This window comes from Falco naumanni, chromosome Z (genome assembly GCF_017639655.2).
Source record: "Falco naumanni isolate bFalNau1 chromosome Z, bFalNau1.pat, whole genome shotgun sequence".
Classification (NCBI taxonomy): domain Eukaryota; kingdom Metazoa; phylum Chordata; class Aves; order Falconiformes; family Falconidae; genus Falco; species Falco naumanni.
Window position 1 is genome coordinate 28,396,415 of NC_054080.1, and position 19,479 is coordinate 28,415,893.

Below are 19,479 nucleotides of genomic sequence, written 5' to 3' on the forward strand. Positions count from 1 at the left end.
TATGTACTCTTGCTACTTTTTATATCCATTTCAGAAAACTGATACTTAGAAATTATTTTTGGAAATACTGCATCAAGAACTATTGAGATCGAACTATATTAGTTGAACAGTTTTCTACCCTTTCATATATCAAGGCTGTATCAGCATAAACTATTACTCTCCTTATTGCTTTAACTGTTCTTACTTTCCCATTTTAGTTGATGCAACATTTTAATTTCAAAATTTTAAGTGTTTTTACAACTATGCTAGAAAATCACACTGTGTATTACTGAAGACATATACTAGTATTTTTATTGAGCATTCCAAATCTGGCAGGCAAAAAATTTCAAGTCATAATAAAAATCAGATCTTTAAAATTAATACTGGAGTAATGCTTTTAAGATAAATATTAATAGGCAAAACCCACCCAAACCAACTATCTCCCAGCCCCTGGAAGATATAGTTAAAATACTGCTATAAGGATGATACAGAAAAGAAGGATTCTAACATGAAACACAATTAAAATTCATGGGTTTTATGAAAAATCACTTCCATCTCAGGGCACATGTATCGAAAAGGCCTCTTATGAAACAAAATGCTTATGCATAGACTAAGAAACCATGTTAGCAACCTGCTTGTTGTTTAGCCATTATGCTAGGTTTGCACTGAACTATTAAAAAAACTGATTATATTAATCATCATTAAACATGCACATTTTATTCATTGAAGGATGAAACAAGTGATTCAGCCACAAACAACTAAAATTAGACTTCACCTTAGTTTTCAGCTTGCCCAAAACATACCTAAGCTGTCCATTCATGCAAGCAATGATACAAGTCTAATTCCTTTTTTTTTTTTTTTTAATATAAAATGACATGGCCTCACCTCTGTGATTTAAATTGTCTTCACTAGTGAACTATGGAAAGCTGCAACACATATGAAAGACTGTACTATGATGAAAACTAAAAATCATTTAAACCCCCCCCCCCCAAGTGTAATATGATTCATGAAAAAGTTGAGACAACTACAAAACCAGAAAGCTTCGTTACTTTTACTCTTTAAGGTACAATTATGTGACAGTAACTGTTCAGCATCTTTGTAAGCCACCTGAAGTCTGAGGTTAGTTACACAAAGCCTGTTAAAAATATCTACCTGGTATACAAATTAATAAAAGAAAGCCATGGAGAAACCTCATCATTAGTAGTCCCTCCTCATTTGAAATATAACAGTTTATTTACAGCAGCTTTCAGTTCTCACTGTCGAGTTAAGCATGGTGATAGTAAAAATCACCAGGACACCTCCTAATGTTACTGACGACTGCCTGAAGCTTCATGGCTTTTAGAATGCTGACCAGAAAAAAGAGGAAAAAACCCAAAGAATAATAAACTGAAATTATCTAAAAAAGCAAAGAAATTAAATTTGTAGTAAGATCAATACATGTATGCCTAACATCTGTACATTCTACTGAAAAAGTGGGCCAATTTCATCCACAAGCTTTTTTTTTACTACAGTTTTACCAGATGGGTGGATATGAAATGGATAAAAGTTTAATTCACCTGGTACTTAAGATTAGATCGCTGCACCAAATTTTACACATGGGAGAGAAGAAGGAAAACAAACAAGGGCAGCATTATCCTGAAGAGATTTCAATGTAATTTTAGATGTGATGCAATATACAAGAATACCAGATAACAAGGGAAAAATGTGAGCATTGGAGATTCAATAATAAGATTACACAGTTACTTAGTTCATTATGTGGACATCTTGATACTACTGTTTTGCTTTCAATTTGGGGTAGGAGATCCCAAGGGAACAGAAGAAGTGAAGTGAAAAAGATGTAATTAATGACGAAGACTAGAGTAAAAGGTGAGAAAGGGAGATGAAAATTACATTGGGCAACGTAAGCATGGTAGTTTATATCACGTGCCCACCCAAACACAGGAGAAAACAAATATATAAAACAAGGGAGTAAAGAAAAACAAAACAGCCAACAGCAACTAGCACAAAGATTCTTACTGAACAGGACAAGAGAAAAAAAAAAAAAAAAAAAAGGAAAAAAAGTGGCCAAGAAGCTGAAATTCAAAATACAGTTCAAAGTGGCATGCAACGTAAAGTAAAAAATATTTCAATATGATGTGATACAAATTAAACAGTGAGTCTTTTAAAAGAATAGCAATTAAATGATCATTTTCCAAACTACTTGTATTAACCACAAGTTCATAAAGTAATAACTGTAATAATTTCTTGTTTTCAGTTTAGTCACTAGAACATTTTATATACATTACCAAGTGAACAAGCCAGAAGCATGTATCTCACCTTCAACCACTACTACCTTCAAAGAAAAAAACAAATAAGATGGTCAAAGCTTATAGACTCATATGAAGTCTATCACAAAAGATAATTTATCATAGTTTAATCTCTTTTGTTGTTTCTCATACATTGAAATCAAGGATTACTTGAGCTCTGTCTTCAGCTACAGCAGAGAGTCCACATGTCATCTTGGACAAAACTTTAAGCTTAAGCAACGATCAGGTATATAAACAATAGCCAGTTCAACATATGAACTGCAGCTAGGCCTCCAAGTTGAAGCACTTTGCTTCTTAATAACACAGAAAAATCAATATGTTGTGGGATCAGCTTAGGGATTCATTAACGCGCTAAATATAGCCACTTATGACACTTTGGTCAAAGATAAACACAAAAAGCTTTTGGCAAGAAGCTGTCAAACTAGACAACCTCTTGAGTCTCAACATCAATAAAAAACATCTCACAAAACAGCTAGGTATCTAAAGGTTGGGAGAACAGTTATCAGAAACACAGATGTATAACGGTGATGCTACTGGACTGGGAGGAATAGCTGATAGGACATGCGGGCTTGCTGCAACCCAAAGAGACTTTGACAGGTTGGAGAAATGGGCTGACAGCAACCTCCTGAAGTTCAACAAGGAGGAGAAAGTGCAAAGTCCTGCACCTGAGAAGGAACAACTGCAGCCACCAGTACGTGCTGGAGAAAAGCAGCTGAAAGCAGCTTGGCAGAAAAGGCCTTGGGGGTCCTTCTAGACACCAAACTGAACATGAGCCATCAATGTGCCCTTGCTGCAAAGAAGGCTAATGGTGTCCTTGGCTGCATTAGCCAAAGTATTGCCAGCAGGTCAGGAGAGATGATCCTTCTCCTCTACTCAGCCCTGGTGAGACCACACCTCAAGTCCTGTGTCCAGTGCTGGGCTTCCCAGTACGAGAGAGACATGGACATACTGGCGAGGGTCCAAGGAATAGCCATGAAGGGACTGGAGCACCTCTCCTCTGGGGAAAGGCTGAATAAGCTTGGACAGCTGAGCCTAGAGAAGGAAAAGCTCAACATATAGAAGTACTTGAAGGTAGTGTGCAAAAGGTATGAAGCCAGTTGACAGCTCGTTCAATATCTTTGTCAACGATCTGGCTGAGGAAATTGAGGCCACCCAGATGACACCAAGCTTGGGGGGGGGGGGGGGGGGGGGGGGGGCGGGCAGGGAGTGTTGATCTGCTTGAGGACAGGAAGGCTCTGCAGAGGGATCTGGACAGGCTGCACTGATGGGCCAAGGACAACTGTATGAGGTTCAACAAGGAGAAGTGCTGGGTCCTGCCCTTGGGTCACACCAGCCCCACGCAGCGCTACAGGCTGGGGCAGAGCGGCTGGAAAGGGCCTGGTGGGAAAGGGCCTGGGGGTGCTGGGTGACGGCCAGCTGGGCAGGAGCCAGCAGTGTGCCCAGGGGGCCCAGGCGGCCAGCAGCACCCTGGCCTGTGTCCCCAGCAGGGTGGCCAGCAGGACCATGGAAGTGGTTGTTCCCCTGTTCTCCTGTACTTGGCCCTGGTGATTCAGTTTTGGGCTCCTCGCTTCAAGAGGGACACAGAGGTGATGGAGTGCCCAAAGAAGGGCAACAAAGCCGGTAAGAGGTCTAGGGAAGAGTCCTGTAGGGAGCAGCTGAGGGAACTGGGGTTGTTTAGCCTGGAGAAAATGAGACTGAGGGGAGATGTTATCGCTTTCCAGAATGACCTGAGAGGAGGCTGTAGGCAGGTGGGGATCAGTCTCTTCTCTCACACAACAAGCAACAAACAAGATGAAACAGCCTCAAGTTGTACCAGGGGAGATTTACATTGGATATTAGGAAAAATTTCTTCACTGAAAGGGTGGTGAAGCATTGGAACCAGCTGCCCAGAGAAGTAGTTGAGTTACCATCCCTGGAGGTATTTAAGATATACGTAGATATGGTTCTGAGGGCCATGGCTTAGTGGTGGCCTTGGCAGTGTTAGGTTAACACTTGGACTCAATGATCTTACAGGGTTTTTTTTTCCAACCTGAATGATTCTGTGATTCTCTTCTATACTATAATAGGACCAGAGTCAATGGGCACAAATTGAAATACTGGAGGCTTCCTGCAGGTACCAAGAAAGACTTTTTCATTTTGATGGTGACTGAGCACTGGCATGGGTTGACCAGAGAGGTCACAGAGTCTCCATCCTTAGAAGTACTCAGGACCCACCTGGCCATGGTCATGGGCCCTTGGCTTTAGGTGGCCTTGTCTGAACAGGGTGTTGGACCAGAAGACCTCCAGAGGTCCCTTCCAACCTCAAGCATTCTCTAAGCCTGTGGCAATAAAATCTTTCAACCTTTAAAATTTATATATATATGACCACTTCATTATGTCATTTAAAAGTAGCAAACCAATCTCAGAGAAACTGATGCCAGATGATGTGGATGAGGGGTTACAACCGTGCAAGTTCTAGCATTCCCCATGATATGGAGAAGCTAAAAGGCACCAAGGACAGATGATACAAAGGATTTTCCCTTTCTATTGTGTGAGCAGATGATGAAAACTTTGTTTCCCAAGTTAGGTTTGTTGGCTACTTCTACAACTCCACTACCCATGCAGGGCAATGAATGGATAAGAAAATGCCGGGAAAGCCAAGAAAATTCTCCTCCGGTAAGCTCCTTTACAGCTTAACATCGTTTGGACACCAATGAAACCATGATCACAGAAAACACAGGGCTTACACAACTTTTAATGCAATGTATGGTCAAACAAATGCAACCCAGTATTTAGAGATCTGGTTTTTATTTTTAACTAAGTATCAAAAAACATCCTGACTTTTGTTACATGTTTTTACCAAACTTTTTGTATTAAATAATAGATTTACCATTTTAGAAAATTCTTCCTTAAAGCTTTGTTACATTGTTTGTGGAGAACTCTTTACTTAACTTGAAGCAATTTTTTTTTTTTTTTGCATAGTTTTACAGAAAAACACTTAGAACATGATTATAAGTCACCCCAGAACTAATGAGGTTTTTTTAGAGTAGAAGAAGTTGCCTTGAACTAGACTTCCGTGGACTGTTACTCCAAAATGAAAAATTTTCTCCATATACCAAATCCACTGTAAATTGTAGGCTGTCTTGTATTTTTCTCCTCTTGCTCTGTGAAGTGACATCCTCCTCCCTGCTCACTGCAGCAATGTGTTAAATTTCCATCAGATCAACTGGTCAGTATGCCAGCAGGCAGGTGCTGTACTTCTATCACAACAGAAGTGGTGTGAGCATCCACCTGGGGCTGAAAGGAATCCCCTGTTTTGGTAGCAATCCACACTGGATATGGTGTAATAGTAAAGGATACTATTTTAAAATGAGAATTTTAAGTTGTCAAATACAGTTTGCCTCTTGGTTTAATTTAGATTTCACAAATTTTTATCTTCTGCTACTCTTCCAGATATGGATACCAAAGGAAAAAAATAAAAATATGATTGCTCTTGTTGCTGTTTTCATGAACAACCTTCTCTAGAATTTGATCTGCTGAGCATAAGTACACTGCATATTTTTAAAAGAAATATTTCATGACAAGAAACCTATTGTCCACTCCATCAGAGGAAGCACAGTATTTATGCACTGAATTACGCACTTCTTTAATTTTCTTGTGTGTATTACAGCAGTGAAATTGAATACTTTCTAAATGGATTTACTCTTTGCATGCTTTCCAAATATATTCAAGTTGGACAATGTGTACTTATTTCCTATTTGACAACAAGTAGTAAATGAAAGTTCACATTAAGCAGTGCTTAAAAGGATGGTTTATAAGGGCAACACAATTTATGAAAAAAGCTGCACAGCTGAATATCTAAACTTACTTTGAAGGACTTTGCTGACCTGTTAACAATGTATGTGCTCCTTGTTAGATGAAGCAGTTTTTATGGGTGTCCTACCAGGAAAGTGAATTCTGCTTACTATGTGAAGACAGACTATCTGTACCTAGAAAAATCAATAAAGCAAAATCCTTAGAACACTCTGCCAGTTCAGCAGGTACGGAGAGTTTTACCTACTAGACAGCTTTCTTTTGAATTCAACTGAAGTTTTATACAACAAAGACAAAGAGGATGAAGAGCTGTCATTTACACTCTGCCTTTTCCTCTTTGAGATCAACAGGTTCACAACATGACTTGCAGGTTCCTAACTGCGATAAGGAGTGAGAATTGCAAAGAGATCATAAACCCTATCACCCCGAGCCATAAACAAACCCTGTTCACTGAACAGTAAAGGAAACATTTGAATCATACTTAGTAGGCAACTCATACAGCAATAGCAGTCATGGAAATCAGAAACAAAAGGATGCAAGAAAACAGATTATGACATGTGTTTATGCAAAGACAGAACAAAGATATTATTTATAGAGGCATTACACAAAACAGAATTTTATTATCCTCTCCTAATTTATAGAATAAATAGAAATTAAAATCAGCCTCAGAGTTCTTTTGTGCACATCAGGAAATGCATAAGGAAAACAGAAGAACCAACAGAAGCACAAAAAGCACAACTCAAGGTGCCAGAATCACTGTCACCCCAGGCTCCAATCTCTGCCCATAGCTGTTGTCCTCAGCGCCTCCAAGATGACTGAAAGGGGCAAACTTCAAAGCCTAAGCAGACCTGATTTTGTCAGATCAACTTCTAGGACAGTTAATTTTCTAACCAGCGAAAAGAGAAGAAAACGTACAAGAAAAATGATGCAAAAAGTTTTAACTGCTGCCTTGCACTGCGATCTTACCAAGTAGCCTATGTTAAGACTGGCTTATTTAACAAGTAGAGCTGTCCTAGGACTATCTCTTCAGTTGTATTTTCTCCTCTTTACTAAAGTAAGTATTACAAATACCACTCTCACTCAGCTGTGAGACAAAGAAGTATATGAAAAAGATGGAATACTACATAATCTAGAGATACATGCCGGTATGATTCAGACCAAATTAAAACTGATCTTCTTGGAAATTCTGGAAATTAAATAAATTTCTGAATTCTAAGCCAAGATTTTCAAAATTCAAATTTTTACAATTCCAGATAAGAATTTTATTCATTTTCTCCATCATTGTACTGTAAACTACTAGGTATAAACTTGTTTAAGAATGAGGATTGTACTTCTTTTGACAGAACAGAAATATGCAGACTACCACAAAAAAATCATTTCCTGCTCCCGTATCAATGTGCTTGTGTTACTAAAACATCAGAATATTTCAAGCATAAAATCACTTTTATAACCTGATTTTTCATTTGTGTACATCCAATCTTTCATAATTATGAAAAACTCATGAAACTGCTTGAAAACACTCCCTATTAAAACAGTAAAGTGCCAAATCTCTTTTTCTTCTTGTGGGAGTCACAGAGTTTTCAGAAGTCTGAAGACCAGAAAGAGCATGTGTTAGTTCTTGCATTCTGCATTTTAATAGCATTTGAAAAACATTTTATTCACATCACCTTGTTATCCTTCTGCTTTGACCAGGTATCAAAACAGGTAAAATTCTCTTGTCAGGGAAGAACAACACTTTTCACTGAAGACATCTTACCAAACCGCTAATTTATATTCTGAGAAAATGAACAAGTTGGATGGTACCAATTACTTGCTTAAAAGGGAAAACACATGAGAAGCCTCCACTTTCATTTTAATATCCAGATCACTATCTGGTAATTAGTAATCTGGCACAAGGTAATAAGGATGCCCTTTGTTTTTCCCTTTGTTATGCAAAACCAGAAAATAATAAAGGGAAGCTGTATTATAGAGTGAGGATTAGCCTCCAAGGATAAAGCAAAAGAGAGATAATTTAAAACATTTAAGTTCAATTACATATTACATATGAGCTATGAATTAAATTCATCACATGTTCCTTCACTGAGAAGGACTTTTGAATCAGGCTCCCTGAATTCCTTATGCACCAAGGTACATACACATACAAGAGCAAAGCACTTTTTTTTTTTTTCTCCAGTCACAATGTGTAGAACTTTATTAATATGGTGTACTGCCTTCACATGGCAAGGTTTTGGTAGCAAGGGTGCTGCTGCAGGGGTGGCTTCCTTATGAAGACACCAGAAGCTGCCCCCATGTGGGAGAGAGCCAGTTTCAGCTGGCTCCAAGATGGATCTACTGCTGCCCAAAGCTGAGCCCATCAGCAACACTGGTGGTGCCTCCATGACTAAGGTATTTAAGAAATGACAAAACAGTAACAGCAGCTGGAAGCCATGCGTGAGAAAAACATGACAGAAACAACTCTGCAGACACCAAAGTCAGAGAAGGAGGGAGAGGAGATGCTCCATGTGCTGGGAGAAGAGATACATCTGCAGCCCATGGAGAAGACCACGGTGAAGCAGTTTGTCCCCCTGCAGCCCCTGGAGGACCACAGTGGAGCAAATATCCACCCTGCAGCCTGTGGAGGACCCCAAACTGTAGCAGGTGGATGTACGCTGAAGGAAGCTGCAGTTTGTGCGGAGCCCACACTGGAGCAAGTTCCTATGAGGAGCTGCAGCCCATGAAGAGGAGCCCATGCTGGAGCACTCCATTCCTGAAGGACTGAACCCTGGAAGAGGACCCATGCTGGAGCAGTTTGTGAAGAACTGTCTCCCATGGATGGGATCCCATGATAGAGCAGGGGATGACCTGAGGAGGAAGGAGCAGCAGATAAAGTGTTATGAAGCGACTGCAACCTCCATTCCCCATCCCTCTGCACTGCTCAGAGGGATGATAAAGGAGCTGGGACTGAAGTTGAGCCTGGGAAGAAGGGGCAGAGGGATAGGTATTTGTAGATTTGTTCTTATTTCTCATTATCCTACTCTGTTTAATTGGCAATAAAGTAAACTGATTTCCCTAAAGCTAGTGACAGTAGCTGGCGAGTAATGTCCCTGTCCTTATCTTGACCCATGTGCTTTTCACTGTATTTTTCCCCCCTGCCTTGTTGATGGAGGAGGAGTGATAGAGGAGCTTGGTGGGCTCTTGGTGGCCTGTCAAGGTCAACCCACCACATATGGCTATTTTAGACTGGTTCATTCAAAAGAAAATACATCTGGGAGTGATTGGGTGAGCAGCCGAATTCACAGAGCACAGGCAACAGGAGATGTAGCACAGCTACTGCTCAGAGTACCTGTGAGCACAGCCCTACTACACTGCTGGTGAGACTGCGGAGCCATGCAAGTTGCTCACTTTCATCAAACAGGACATTCCTTTCTTTTCTTTTTTCCTGTCCCTGGCCACCACAGTGGGGTTAAACCTAGGCTAGTTTTCTGTCAGATTAGTGAGCTGGTTCACAAAGGTACTGGATGAACGTAAGCGCTGGAAAAAAGAAAGAAACAGCAATATGTAGCTAGGAGTGAGGACAGCAGCAGGTGTGGGAACAACTTCTAATGCTAGCAAGCTTCTAGCTCTGCTTGGTCATGTGATTGTAATGCACCTTTAAGCATGGTGTAGGATTCCTGGTTTAGAACAACTTATTTCTGAGTACGCTGCTGTAATTACTTCCACAGTTCCCATTTGCTTAACACCTGAATAGGATGCTGGAATGTCCTGTCAATCCAAACACTATCCAAGACACACGCATCCCACATACACACCCTGGAAAAACCCACCTAAACACATTTTCTTCAAGAGGAGCATACCATTAGATGAATGAGATAAAGGGAACTATTGTCAGTAAACAGGATTACTATTATCTGGGAATATACTTTGAAAATAACTTAACCTTATCAAATAAAAAAAGGTATGAGTGCTAGAAAAAAAATAAGAAAAATGCTTATGTTACAATTTTGTTACAAGTGGTCAATCTTCTAGCAGAAGATTTTGAGAGAAAGGTAAAGGAGAGGATTGTTGGTATTCTACCTCACATGCACACACACAAAAACCCCCACAAACCAGAATTTTTTTTTCCTTGAATTGTATGTAGTACGACACTCTTAACTGGGACACTCTTAACAGCCATTCCAGCTTAAAATTGGAAATATCCTCCCACAGATGCAGCCTAAGTGATGTAGTTCAACTGAGATTTACAGTATTGTAGCTTCGTAAAATCACAAGCAACTTCACTAGATGAAAATAATTCAACAGGTTTGTCAGAGTTCATTACAAAATTTATGTTGCAGTCTTTTCTTGTTCTATATGTTTCAGACAACACTTCTCAATTAAAGATAATGAGTTGATGAAAACTAAGTCATTGATTCTGATTGAATTTAGTGTTAGTTAACAACTGAGCCATATAAAACCCATACTAAAAGCAGATAAATGAATTCAGCTATTATAGCTCTTTTTATGAAAAACTGTCTTCTAGTTGAATATTGTACTTTTTCAAAACTAGTATCCATGAAAGTAATGATTCTATAAACATAAAAAAAAATATGCTAGAAGTCTAACATCTCTAGAAAGAGATCCATATCTTCAAATCACAAAATGCAACAACGCTAATACTCAAGTAGCCAAACACAACATAACAGACCAGTATTTCAGCAGAACAAGTCTTAAGTGGAATTTTTACAAAGTAAAAGGGTAAGTACAACACAATTGCCTGTGATTACACTGGCACTAGGTTTTCTAGAAAAGTGTTTACATATATGGAGTATATAGGACATAGATAGATAATCAAGAAGCAGCTGAAGTTTCTTTGCTAGAAGTCTGTTACATATGGAAAAATAAGAGTAGTTTACAGGAGAAAATGGAAGAAAACCAGAGCACACTGGAAAAGGAAGAGTAGGGGAAAAAAAGCAGAAACCAAAACCAATACAAGAAACAAATGCTAAGAACACACTACAACCTACTACTTTGTACAAAATGTGCAACCCCATGTCAGAAGTCAGTAGGAAGAACCCCACACCAGAGAAGGTGAATGTGCTGGAAGGAAGTTGCAGCCCTTGGAGATCCTACAGCAGCCCAGGCTCCTGGTAGGAGCTGTGGCCTGTGGAGAGGTACCCATTGTGATGGATACACTCAACCCCTTAAGCAAACTAGTGATAGTTTGGTAGAGGCTTCAAAGGAGTTAAAGACCTGAGCCATTAATGGACCAAGAACTCCATTTTCAATCTGCTCTCTGCACAAAGGAGCAGAGTGACACAGTAAGCATTGATGCATGAGCTTGGAACACTGATTATGCAATTAACACGTGATTAGCTGGTGGCTTTTCCAATACTCATTTACCTATGAAGTTGTGGGTACAAGGAGTCTCCTGCATACCTTTCCCATCCCATGTAGTCTGACTAAAAGTCAACCACTTTATTTCATAAATATGACAGCTTAAGTGAGCCACCTTTGAGCAATCCCTGCTATGCAGCATCGTTATGCGTTATCTCCAGGAGCCCTGCCTTCCTGGAGATGGCTGAACACCCTCCTGCAGATGGGAAGGAGCGAATAAACTCCTTATCTTGCTTTGTTTGTGCATGCAGCTTTCGCTTTACCTGTTAACTGGTTTTTATCTCAACCCACAACTTTTCTCATCTTCAGCCTCGCAACTGTCTTCTCCATCCCCCTGGGGGGTGGTAGGAGAGGGGCTGTGTGGCACTGTGCTGCCCACCTGCACTCCACAATTAGTTCTGTTACATTTGCAACGTCTGTAAAGCAAAGCAAGCCAGAAAAGAAATAAGCATGAAGGGGAAAACAAATAATCAGGATTAGTATCTAAACTACTCTGGACATGTCCCCTCCCTTCTACAACTGCCAGCTCCAGTCTCCAAATAAAACTTCCCTGTAGAAATGTGCCTTACCCTGGTCCCCGGAGTATGACGGGTGATTCTGGGACACGTCTGTAAAGCATTTCCAATTCACTTAAGCCTGTTCATTTCCAGAGTAGAGCTAATCAAACATTCTTGCCTGGAAAATGCTACTCAACTATACACCAGTGGGCCTAGAAGGATGACATATGAAAATAGGATTTCCAGCTCCACCCCCACATACGAATTTTAGACTCAGTGCCCAAATAAATGGCATTACTGACAAAAAATACAGTATTTGTAGGGAAAAGGATATGAAATTGGATCTATCCAAGGTTGGCAAAGTTGTTTTCCAAATTTAGGTAGTTCAAATGATGATTAACTTCCTTCTCCACAAACTGCAGGGGCAGAAAAACCTTTAAATACAAGACTTCCAGTAACTCTACTGTCTGTTTTGGCTCCCGCAGGCAAACATAACCCATGTTTGACTTATGAAGAAGGACATCTTAACTTCACATTTCTTTTATTTCCTTTACCTGTTCAGACAAAAAGATATATGAGTAACAGGGGAGATATGTATAAAATCTACAATACCTTCTTCTTCAGCACAATAAAACTATTTAAACAATTAGTTATCATACACTTGTGAGATATATGGCACATTTTAAAATACCAGAATCCTGGTTGCTCTTGTTCATCACTAATGTTAGGTTTTATTCATTCTGAAAATCTTGGCTGACATTAAAAAGTTAGAACTTTGGCCAACAGCCATGGGTCACAGGTGACAAATTTTGGTGCCCAAGTTAGGTAATTTTTCCATTTTACCAGTAAGAGAGGCAGCCAGAAATGGACATGTAATGTACATCAACTTCCAGCTTTGCAGGTGGTGCCATTGTGAGGGGTTTGGCTTCCCCTCACGATGTGACATTCTTTGACTATAGCCCTGTAAGGGATAGATGGGAACCATCTGTCTAGAAAAGGGAATCTCTGGCAGTGGGCTGGCCAGCTTGGTGAGGTGACCTTTAAACTCAAGGACTCGGGGGGGGGAGGGCCCAATGTGGCAATGCCCATGCCATCAAATCCAACTGGGGAATAAGTCAGGCCAACCAGAGCAACGATACATGTCCCAAGACAAGTACCAGAAGGCCAGCCACCTCAAGGGTGTGCATTACCATGGTGGATCCTCTTGCATCCCTCCCAGGAAACATCTGCGTGCAGCCACCTCTCTGAAATGCTGGTAGCCAGGCACATGCAGCATGGGGAATAAACAGGAAGAATCAGAGATCTGTGTGCCATGATCTCATTGTAATTAGAGACACACAATGGCTCACATGTCCCGAATGCTGTCATGGATGGCTACGTACATTTTATGAGAGACAGGCCAGCAAGGAGAGGTGGTGGAAGTGCTCTTTATGTGAGGGAGCAGCTGGAACGTATTGAGTTCTCCCTACTCACCTGAAGGCGGCCGCAGAAGGAGTCAAGAGTTTATGGGCAAGAATTAAGAGGCAGGCCAACATGGAGGACACTGTTGTGGGTCCTTGCTACAGGCCACCTGATCAGGAAGAGGAAGCTGATGAGGCCTTCTACAGACACCTGGAGGCAGCCTCACAATCACAGGCCCTGGTTTTCATCGAGGACTTCAACCTCCCTGGTATCTGCTGAAAAGACAATACAGCTAGGCTCACACAGTCCAGGAGGTTCCTGAAAAGCACTGATGATAACTTTTTGATGCAGGTGGTGGAGGGACCAACGAGGTGAGGCATGCTGCTAGACCTTGTACTCACAATGGAGGACTAGTTGGGGGTTTGAAGGCTGGGGGAAGCCTTGGCTGCAGTAACCATGAGATGGTGGAGTTCAGGGCCTCATGTGGAAGGAGCAGGGCAATAAGTAGGATTGCAACCCTGGACTTCAGGAGAGCTAACCTGGCCCTTTCAAGAACCTACCAGGAAGAATCCCATGGGTTAGGGCTCTAGAACGGGGGTGGGGGTGTCCAACAGAGCTGGCTAATGTTCAAGCATCACTTCCTACAAGCTCAAGATCAATGCATTAAGATTGATTTCCATTAAGAAATCAAGTGGTGGGAGCAGGAGAACTGCACAGATAACCAATGAGCTTCTGGCAAACCTCAAACAAAAGGAAATTTATGGGATATGAAAAAGGAATAGGCCACTTGGGAAGAATATGGGAATGTTGTCAGAACACACAGGGAAGCAACAAGGAAAGCTAAGGTCCACTTGGAATTAAATCTGGCGAGGGAGCTCAAGGACAACAAAAAGAGCTTCTTCAAGTACATCAGTACAAAAAGAATGACCGGGGAAAATGTGGGCCCACGGCTGAATGGGGTGGGTGCCCTGGTGACAAAGGATACAGAGAAGATGTAGGAGACTAACTGGAAAAACAACCAATCTAACACCAAGGAAAGCTTGGCAGCTGCAAACAAAAGCACATGAAACTCATAACCGGGACAGGGGGTGGAGATCCCCTCAGCCTGTCTGAGTAAGGTCTCAAACACTTACAAGACCAAACAAAACATTACTTTGTATAAACTAAAGACTGGTAAGAGGGAGCAACCTGCCAATGGGTGAATAAGGGCCCAAGAAGCAGCAGAGTCAGCCGGAATCTGCAGTAACCGGGGGAAAGATAAATGTGGCAGGGGGACATTGCAAGCGCAGACTCAATTCAAGACCAAGAAGACTTGCCCCCCTATGCCTGTAAGGAGCACGCATGCTAATGTACAGGGCAAGCAAGGCTGATTTTAATAAGAGGTGGTCTATACTGAAGGATAAGAATAAAAGAGGAACGCAAATGCCGTTTTAGGGGGGGAACAAGAATAAAAGAAGAATGGACTTCTGGATGAGCGCTCCTACAAGCAACCCCCGCATCAGCAGGCCCAATGCTGGGATCCAGAACTGGTGATCTCTCTTTTTTTTTCTCTTCCCCCCCCTCACTGTTTTTTGCTTACTCTTTTACCTTTTTCTAGCAAGTAATCCAAGGCATAAAATCGTATACACATGGCAAGTAATAAGCATTTCTGCTACCCAATTATTACCAATGAGCGTAACTATGAAATAAAAGTCTTTGTTTACCTATGGACCTCTGGTCTTGTGTATACCCTATTCCAACCAAGAAAGTGAGCAAATCTGAGTCAGTCCTCCCTCACTCCTGCTGGGAAGAGGCAGGAGGCAGTCTCTACTGTCAAGACTGGCCCTCCAGTTTCCCAGACCCTGGAGGCAAGAGAGGAGGTCTGGAGGAAGGAAGACCTTAGTTCTACGAGGATCATGTTGGAGATCATTTAAGCAAGCCTGACACCCACAAATCCATGGGCCCCGACAGGATGCACCCCAGAGTGCCGAAGGAGCTGGCAGATGTTATTGCTAAGCCACTCTGCCTCATCTTTGAAAGGTCATGGAGGATAGGAGAGGTGCCTGAGGACTCCAGAGAAAAGCCAGTGTCACTCCAATCATCAAAAAGGGCAAACAAGGACTCAGGAAACCACAATCTGGTCAGCCTCACCTCCATCCCTGGAAAGGTGGTGGAACAGGTCATCCTGGAGGTCATCTCAAAGCATGTGGAAGAAAAGGTTATTGGGAGTAGTCAACATGGATTCACCAATGGGAAATCATGCCAATCCAATAGCCCTCTGTGATGGAATGACTGGCTGGGTAGAAAAAGGGAGAGCAGTGGATGTGTCTACCTTGACCTCAGCAAGGCTGTTGACACTGTCTCCCATAACACCCTCACAGGTGAGCTCAGGCAGTGTGGGTCAGGTGAGTGGATGGGGGGGTGGACTGAGAACTGGCTGGTGGCAGAGCTCAGAGGGTTGTGCTCAGTGGCACAGAGCCCGGCTGGAGGCCTGTAGCTCACGGTGTTCCCCAGGGGTCAGTGCTGGGCCCAGTCCTGTTCAGCTTGTTCACCAGTGACCTGGGTGAAGGGGCAGGGTGTCCCCTCAGCACGTTGCTGATGGTGCAGAACCAAGAGGAGCAGCTGATGCACCAGAGGTTGTGCTGCCATTCAGGGAGAGCTGGTCAGGAGAGCTGGGGCAGAGGGACCTCATGGAGCTCAACAAAGGCAAGTGCAGGGTCCTGCCCCTGGGGAGGGACAGCCCCAGGCACCAGCACAGGCTGGGGTGACCTGCTGGAAGGCAGCTCTGCGGAGAAGGACCTGGGAGTGCTGGTGGGCAGCAAGGTGCCCGTGGGCCAGCAGTGTGCCCTGGTGGCCACGAAGGCCGGTGGGATCCTGGGGGGCATCAGGAAGAGCATGACCAGCAGGCCGAGGGAGGTGATCCTGCCCCTCTGCTCTGCCCTGGTGGGGCACATCTGGAGTGCTGTGTCCATGCTGGGCTCCCCAGTTCAGGGAACTGCTGGAGAGGGTCCAGCTGAGGGCTACAAAAATGTTGAGGGAACTGGAGCATCTCCCTGATGAGGAAAGACTGAGAGAGCTGGGGCTGTTTGGCCTGGAGAAGAGACGACTGAGAAGGGACCTTGTCAATGTCTACAAGTATCTTAAGGGCAAGTGTCAAGGATGGGGCCAGGCTCTTTTCAGTGGTGCCCAGAGAAAGGACAAGGGGCAACGGGCACAAACTGCAACACAGGGAGTTCTGCCTGAACATGAGGAAAAACTTCTCTCCTTTGAGGGTGAGAGAGCGCTGGAACAGGCTGCCCAGGTTGCGGAGTCTCCTTCTCTGGAGACATTCAAAAGCTGCCTGGATGCAACTCTGTGTAACCTGCTGTAGGTGACCCTGCTTTAGCATGGGGTTGGACTGGATGGTTTCCAGAGGTCCCTTCCAGCCCTGACCATTCAGTAGTTTCAAAGTTTACAAGTTACCTTAATTTTAGGTTACCTTAAGTTCATTATTGTCAGCAATACTCAAAGCACACAGTTTAAAATCTGACCTATCCATGAATGAAATGAACAGAAATCAGGTAACTTTGAACAGAAGAGAAGGAATGAGAGGCTATCACTGAAGTAACTATTTTATGCTACAAAAGGAGGTCTTTACAAGTGCCAACGTTAAATATGTACTCTGTCTTTTAAAGATCTGACCTCTATTAGACAGATAAACTGTGGAAGCGCTATGTAAGAAAATACCCTAAGTTTAAAAGCTGTACTACTTTCCTTATTGCAAAATTAAAATATTTTTATAAGAAACCTGTTGATACACACATTCATTCTGTTAAATTATAAACCATAAAAAAATTATCATGGCTATCCAAATTCAACTCCCAATGGATAAATGCTAAGAATATGTGACAGACAACTACACATGTTTGAGAACACAGAAACTGCAGTAAAGAGGGAACAATGCAGATTGCACACACCCAGCTGTATCGTGCACTCCTGTTTGAAATGTTCAAGACTGATTTAATTTCACATACACTTACAATTCAACTTTAATATATTTATACACACAAAAGTTAAGAGCACCAACAAAAACAATGAAACAACAATGAAGTTTTGTGTGCAGTGAAACTTGTTAAAAGTTCTTCAGGACTAGGTAGAATCAGATCTCATGTCAGCTCTATAATGAGATAATTTAAAGCATACACATACAAAACATACCTTGTATGTGGCTACTACATCAGGTCATAAAGATATGCAAGCTCGCCTGTTCCCATTCCTAGCACAGCAGTATACTTCAACCACTCACTTCTGTACTGAACTTGGGAATAGCATTCACCAAGACTACTTTTTTATCTTGCTTTGAATACAAATACGAATAGGCACCTGCATGCCTCATAACAGCTGCGCTCGATGAAAAGAACATGTTTTCAGGCAAATATTTCCTACATCTTAGTTGGGATATCACATACATATATACTTTTTCAGTTACTTTGCAATTTTTTTAAAAAAAATTATGTCTGCTAAGGGTTGGGTGGTTTTTTTTTTGCTTTATAGAGAACCTTGCACAAAATGTATGAGAACCTTAATACATGAAGCAACAACAGCTGTGCTTGATAGTGGTTTATTGCTATTTTCCACAAAACGCTGACAGATATGGATATAAAACTGGTCATCACACTGCCCTTCCTACACCACTCTACAAAATTCCCAAACTTTATGTTTTCTGATTCCTGCATGATCCTGCATGATGGCTGTGATTTAAGAATAAGGAAGAACTTTAATCTCCTCTGATAAAACAAAAACTAAGGACAGGATTTAGCCTGTCCTTAGGTTAACTAAATTCAACAAATTAGTTGAAAAGCATTTCTGGAATACTTAGTTTGGACAGAACCTAAGAATTCTGATCTAATCCCTTCCCTGTATATCTGAAAGCAAAAAATGTAAGCTTTACATTTTACTACAGAAGCTCCCTTGCTAAGATCTGCAGACACCTGGCAAGAGAAAATGAAATATGGTAGGACACAGTCAGGCTTTCTTCGCTGTCAAAGTACAATCACTGCTTACTGAAAATTAAAATAAATTAAGATGTACCAGAAACATCCCTTAGGAAACAGCAAAAATTGGTTACTTTTCCTAATCTGAGTACACTGAGTCCCACTGACCTCTGGACCTTCAAATTCTACTACGGGGATGGAAATGGAAGGTAACTCAAGAGCTGTTATGAGATCTCTTCAGTTTTAAAGAAAGGACTGAGTTCTTTGGTTCCGTATTTGACTCATTGCTTATGACCACTCTTACAGAGTACTTGGTATTGCAAGTGATTTTCCCCCACCTCCCCACACTCAATGCAACAGTGGTAAAAGCGTAGGTAGGTATTTAAGTGCAAAGTTTAATCAATTGTGTGTGTGTGTGTGTCTGTAATTAAGTAAAAGATATAAGTGCTAATTATTTTACGTATTTTGCATTGTTTGCTTTTTTCTTCATAACACAGTCTCTCTCCTGTCCTAGTCCATCTGTCAGGTGACTACTTTGATTCTCTGAAAGGGCAACAATTATCAGTGACTTGTCAGGCCAAAACAGTCTTTTGTTAAGCACCATGTAACAGATTTATACGGCTCTGAATCGTGTTTGTTAAGTAACAGCTCCTATGAAAGATGCAAATGACCCAAAACTGACTTTGAAACACAGAATTTATCAGAAATCAATACACTATTGGAGCAGGGGACAGGGTGGTTGGACGGACAATGGCAACAAACTAAACAACACAGGAAGCAAGTCTTTAAAGTTTCAAAGGTCATTTTAACTACAGGCCACATCTTAAACAGAAACCCTATAACATTTTCTCTGATAGCATTCTATTTAGAAAATTGATTTTAGGGAAAAAAGTTAAGAACAGCCCAGACAATACAGCTTACAGGCTACAATAAATTTTTATGATGCACCTTCATTTGTTCATTTTACCTTTCCCCAGAATAGTCTACTCTTCTAACTGGACATATTTTATTGTCCTTTGTCAGTAATCAAATCCAGAATAAAAGTAGCAAGACAGAAATCTATACTTTCAGGATCTTTTCCCAATCTTTCTACTAGTTTACTTAACAGTATTCTAGTATTTATTTAACAATAATAACTTAATCCAAACAGATACACCATATACTAACCTCTTAGAAAAATATGACACTAAGAGAAAACTC

The 19,479-nt window shown here is 41.5% G+C and overlaps 1 protein-coding gene across 5 annotated transcripts in view; it reads right to left on the minus strand.

Moving 5' to 3' along the window:
• PAM (peptidylglycine alpha-amidating monooxygenase) overlaps window positions 1–19,479 on the minus strand; it is a 155,101-nt gene that overhangs the window by 83,754 nt on the left and 51,868 nt on the right. The window lies entirely within an intron of this gene.